Below are 6,000 nucleotides of genomic sequence, written 5' to 3' on the forward strand. Positions count from 1 at the left end.
CTGTGATGCCACACAATATAAACCGCCACCTAAGACTCCCATCATCTTCTCTGATTGCTTTCATGACGGCAGCAAGAACAAAGACAGCAAGTGTGGCAGGCATTCCCCCTCCTCGGAATCCAAAAGGGAGCCCTGATTCCGCGAGTGGCGCCGCAGTTCGGTGCGTGCACCTGCATTCCTCCTTTTGCACCTTAGCTTGTCGCCTGGCATCCCTGCACACACGGTTACATTACATGGAACTGGGCAGTTTAGGAGAATGCATGGGGATTTTGTTTGGCACAGGACCAACTCAAGTGTTACTTATTACACACACACACACACACACACACACACACACACACACACACACACACACACACACACCCTGTTTTTTGCACAATAGCACATTACATGGCATTGTTTCAGCATCATCTACAGTACACACACTGGCCTTGGGTTACATAGCGCACTCACAAAACACAAACTACAGATGAAAAGCAGATGCCCAGGGGAAAGGCGGAGGACTCAGAAGAGGTGTTTTCAGCTGAGATTTCCAAAGGGCTAAACATGTGGCTGTTCCCTTAAGCACCTGCTGAATATTTCTGCTAACCTCAGTCCCTGAAAGCCAGTCTTGCCTCCCTCAGAGGTGCTAAATGTTCTTATCAGCCTCTTGAAGTGGGCTGTGCCCATGAAAGCTCATGATCCCATCTACATGTTTTGTTAGTCTGTAAGGTGCTGCTAGACTAGTCGTTGTTTTTTAATTTTTTTCCAGTTACAGTCTAATTTTCAGCTACCCCTCTGAAGCTTCAGAAATACTTAGCAGAGTTAAAAACAGAAAGACAAGAGGCACCTGCCCATGCTCATGGGGACAAAATCCATCCCCTCTCCCCCGGGACCAGAAGAGAACTAGGAAGGGTGCAAAGTTTTCAAGTGTTTTCAAGTGCAAAGCCTGAAACAATTCTGAGCAAACTGCCCAAGGCCGCAGGCCGGTCTACACGCAAACACTCACCCCTTTTGTTAAGTCGCTGCAAGCTCCTGTTCTTTTGGGGTAAGAGCATCCACACATCGCTTTGCATCAGTTTAAATATATCCACACCAACCCGCCATGGCTTAATCCAGGCCTCCGTTAGGAGCAATTCGCTAGAAGAGGAACATCGGTATGCTCCATCGCAGCAGTTCCCAACCTTTTCCAGATGGGGACCCATTTTGACAATTCAGGAAGACTTGGTGACCCAGAGCAATTAAAAAACGGGGGGAGGAGAGGGGGCAGAGCCACCTGGGGAGCCACTTGGCGACCCTTTTGAAATGTAATGGCGACCCATATTTGGGTCCTGGCCCATAGGCTGGGAAACCCTGTTCCATCAGCAAGGTGCTCTGAGTGTGGACGTGGCTTATACCCCAAAGCTGCCTCTTTGCTGGTATCACTTATTCCAGCCCCCTGAGCAAAACACAAGCACAGTCATGCTGCTCTGTACAAGGGCCTTTGGGAAGCAGCACGATGCTGGGTAAAATTCACTTCTCCTCACTCCCCTGACCAACAGTGCCTGCTGGCAAAAGTTTGCAGTATAGACCTACCCTGAGAGAAGCCAGCGTGAGTCAAAAGCTGATGCGCTACCTGCTCACTGAGCAAAGCAGGGATGAAATAGAGAACTAGGAATCCCGGGGCCGTGTGCCGCACCGTCTGGGCAGATGACGAAGCCCCGTGCCAAGGACGCGTCTATAAACACAAGCTCCCGAAAAGGTTCCCACCACTCTTGTCTAACTGGCCTCCTGGATTGCACATCTGAACCCCACAGAGCCCCGAAGTCCTGGGCTGCCCCTCCAAAGCCGATAGAAAAACAAGTTTCTCCAGCTTTGTTTGGGGGCAGGACAGAGGATAGGGGTGAGGATGGGGGACTTGTGCTTTATCTGATCCAAGAGTTCCAGCAAGCTGAGCTGTGGACTAATTTGCAATCTCTCTTCCACAGTCACTGGAGAGAGGGATCCGGAGGCTAGAAAGGGCTGGGACAGGGACAGGAGAGATGCAGGAAGGACTCCAGCCGCACAACCCTAGGGCATGCTATCGGCCTGCCCCCACAACCTGGTGCTGCTCCGCTGCTCACACAACGTGCCCCGGTGGGGCTGTAATGCAAGGTTCTCTGCAGCATATAAAAGCGACTTGGGGAAGTTAAAATTGGGAGGTGTCCTTCCCAAGAGCAGGGCTGTCAGCTGGGGCTGTCTGTGTTTGGCAAAACGTGATTATTCTGTCTGTGATTTGCTTTACCGAGACCCCGAAGGTCTGGGTAAACCTCCAGAGCCTGAGCTGAGAGCAGAGAACCTGGCCTTTCTTGAGAGCATATTTTACTCCCTGTTGTTTAAACTTTCTCTCTCTTTGCCCCATCCCTCCTGTCTCCCTGTTGGATGTTCCATTTATGCCCCCGGAATTGGTTTTGTTTTTTTTTGGAGGGTGGGGGAGCAGAGGTCTATCTGAGTGCAAACCTGTGCAGCCTTTTTCATGCTCTGGTGTTTTACCCAAATGGTCCCATGGTCAGGTGTTTGCCTAGGCTGCAGAAGAGGTAGATTCAGTTTCCTGCTTTCCTACAGATGTCTGATGTGAGTTTGGGCAAATCCCTCAGTCTGTCCGTGGCTCAGTTTCCCCATGTGACAAGGGTGGGGAGAGCCCTGCCTCACTAGGGCTACGTCTAGACTGCAAGCCTCTTTCGAAAAACAGCATCCAGACTACAACCAGTTCTTTCGAAAAAGCAAGCCACTTTTTCAAAAGAGAGCACTCAGGCAGTCTGGATGCTCTCTTTCGAAAAAGCACTGTTTGGATGACATAGCGCCTTTTTTTGGAAGAGTACTTTTGAAAAAAGGTGTTATTCCTCGTAAAACGAGGTTTTCCGCTGTCGAAAAAACTGCCGCGTTCTTTCGATTTACTGTCGACGGAACGCGGCTGCAGTCTAGACGCAGGTAAAGATTTTTTTGAAAAAAGGCCACTTTTTTCGAAAAATCCCTGTAGTCTAGACACACCCTAGGAGTGCTGAGGGCAGACTCAGTAAATATCCCGACCTGCTCAGGGCATAAATACCGTAATAATAGGAATCTTTTATAATAATAATAATTAATAATAAAATAATAATTATTAATAATAGGAATAATAGACTGACCGAAATAATAGGAACCTTTGATACCCCAGTGCAAGCCGGCCATCTCTCAGGGGTCTCAGCTGGCAACAGTCACAGACCAGCTATGCCTTTGAGCAGTCCTGACTCCTGGGCGTTCTCCCGCGGAGCGCATGGACCCGCAGGCAGGAGACAAAGGTTTCCAGCGGTTCTCCATGCAAACAGCGATGAGCCTACCGGCGCCAGGCAGGGAGAGAACACTCTGTGCCCTCCACGTTTGCCAGCAGCACTGTACTTCACATGCCCACCTGGCCCAAGCAGGTTCTCCCAAGGGCCTGGCTCTCCATCCCAAGGGAATCCCGTAGCCCTAGGTTTGCAGGAGACAACAGGACTCTGCGGGGCAGAAAGTCCCCAAACTCCCAGAGTTCTGCCCTCGTCTAGCCGTAGGCAGCTGGCACCGAGAGCCTTTTGTGCCCTGCACAGTGGGCTCTTTTCTCCACATTCTGAATTAGCCATGGCAATGTAACTATGCAAATAGTTTCCTACTCCGTTAACTATGCTCCTGATTGTTCAGCTCCCCATGACACTTGCTACCGTCTTTCAACGTCAGGGTGGAACTGGCAGTGGCAGTACCGGCCAGTTGCAAAGTGCTAGGCTCCTGCGCTGGAGCTGGTGGGGTGTTGTGGCTGGACCAGCAGCAGCAGTAGCAGCGGCTGACTTTAAGAGCCTATTATCTATATGCTGAATAAACTCTCTTGATGTCCTACCCTAAGATCTGTCATGCAAAGCACAAGCAGAGAACAGAACACAATCACCTCCCTTCCCCGTAACGCTTCTCCCAGGTCAGTGGTTGGGGGACTGAGGAAATCCCACCAGGGTTTGCCGTAATTCCTTACAGCTTTCCATTGTCCGAATTCATTAGCCATATTGCATGAGGCAAGCCTGCAAGTCAGAAGCGGACGAGGCTCTCAGTCCTAGCTAGGAGCCCGCCGTGCGAAAGCTTAATCAAACAAACATGCACGGTGAAACCCTTACCTCTCAGTTGTCAGCCACTCATGACTGCTGAAGAGACTCTTCGAGTGTCTCAAAATACTTGCACAAGAACAATCTCCAAAACCCCTCTGTTCCTCCAGGGAAAGTGACACGCGAGTTTCTGTCAAAAAAAAAAAAAAAAAAAAAAAAAAAAAATTCCCTGCGAGTTCACTGGGAAGTCTGGTGCAGCGGGGCTTCTGCGGGTTGTGTGGCTGGTTGGTTTTGAAGCAGATTTCGAATAGCCCACAAACTCTGCGGAGAGAAACGGTCCCTTCTGGGATGTGCAGGATTTCAGCTCGTAAAGATTGCCCAGGCTGGTTTACACTCCATCAGCCCCCACTGCTCCCTGTATATGTGATCAGATCAGAGCAAGTGGGACTTCCATACCGCCTGCCCACAAGGCCAGAGACGCCGTCCTCATTCAAGGAGTCTATGGTGGCGGGGCTTTTTAATTATTATTATTACCAGAGGATCCAGCTTTGTGAAAGCATCTTGTGCAAACTCCAGCATGAGGGAATTCCACCCTACTAGTACCACCTCCTAAGACAATATCCAGCCAAAATATTGTGACTGTTGCAAAACCCGGACTGGAGCGCGCCAAAGGACCATCCGATGTAACATCCAGAGCCAAGAGTGTCTCAGTAAATCGCTGCAGAGAGGGCTCTTTGTAGTCTGGTTTATTTATGACGCCTTACTTACATTTCAGTGGTAACTGGCAGGGGAAGTCTTCAGCCGCCGCTATTGCATCGGTTAATAAACATGACAAATATTAAAAGCAGCTTGTTATCCTCTCCGGGGGTGTGTGTGTGTGTATGTGTGTGAGAATCTAAGCCGACGAGCGTAAAAGCCTAGTTATTTTTCAGCCTGCAACTGGGCAACAGGAGGAAGGAGTCGTGCGTAGGAAGTTAAAAAAGATTTTCTTAGGAAAACAACCCTGCTGTTGCGGGGAGCTGGGCCTCCATACCTGTGGGCCATGAAATCGAATCTGCACCCATTGCTGCCTTTCCTCCGTTCCTCCTCATTCCTCCTCCATGCAGTATCCCCTTCCTTGCCTCTCATTTACATGGACCGAGAGCAATGGCTAACCTCTATTTAGCATCACGGATGAATTCCATCATGCTAGGAAACCAGTGTCCAATCAGTTTTCCCTGCCTCCGTTGCTGCATTGCCCAGGGATCTACGCCCAGTGTCGTCCATGGCAAACGCCCCCCTGGCTTTGATGGCAGCAGGGTCGTGCCAAAGGCCGGGCTATGGTGCAAGGATGTGTCACGGCATGACCGGCAGCCACCCTGCGCTGGGCTGCGTGAACCCATTGGATTCTGCAAGGCTGGGCCTGCCTGGACCTGGACTGGGAGCTCTCCAAGAACACACAACCTGGAAGCCTGGGTAATTTGGGCTCATTAAAATTGTCATGTGGGAGGTTATCCCCTGGACCCTGGCCAGCTTTCACATTGGGCAACTGCATTCTGCATACCTAACGCCTCCGTGCCCTTTTCCTTCCATGCAGAGTTCTCCTCCGCTCCCTCTCCGACCCTGCAAGGGTCCCACCCAGCAAGGGCCTTCGTTTCCACAGTCGGGGGTGGGGAAGGCGGGCGATCCAGCTGGCTAGAAAATGGGTGTCGAGTACTTTGGGAATGTTTGAGAGCAAGGAGATTCTTACTGCCAGCACTGCAGGCCAGTGTTTCCTGTAAGCTGGGATCTTGGGCGGCCAATCCAGAGGGATTCCAGCGCCCCTCAGCTGATTAGCAGAGTCCCCCGCAGCCAGGTGTTTTGTTTCCATTGGTGGTGTATATTTGCTCATGCCCCGGTGCACATAAAATTATTCCGCATATGAGTGGGGAAAAAAATCTGCACATTGCTGGAAAAGATTAAGGGGAACATTGCTGCT

General features: G+C 50.6%; 1 protein-coding gene across 2 annotated transcripts in view; it reads right to left on the minus strand.

Moving 5' to 3' along the window:
• Positions 1 to 5,156, minus strand: part of RSPO1 (R-spondin 1) — a 46,510-nt gene extending 41,354 nt beyond the window's left edge. The window contains exon 1 of one of the 2 annotated variants that reach the window (XM_006134252.5): positions 4,116 to 5,156. The gene's annotated coding sequence lies outside the window, so the exon portion shown is untranslated. The remainder of the gene's footprint in view (positions 1 to 4,115) is intronic. The other variant, XM_006134251.5, reaches the window with a different exon arrangement.
• Positions 5,157 to 6,000: the final 844 nt, after the last annotated feature.

The sequence above is a fragment of the Pelodiscus sinensis genome, chromosome 26 (genome assembly GCF_052426305.1).
Source record: "Pelodiscus sinensis isolate ZL-2025 chromosome 26, ASM5242630v1, whole genome shotgun sequence".
In the NCBI taxonomy this organism is placed as follows: Eukaryota; Metazoa; Chordata; order Testudines; family Trionychidae; genus Pelodiscus; species Pelodiscus sinensis.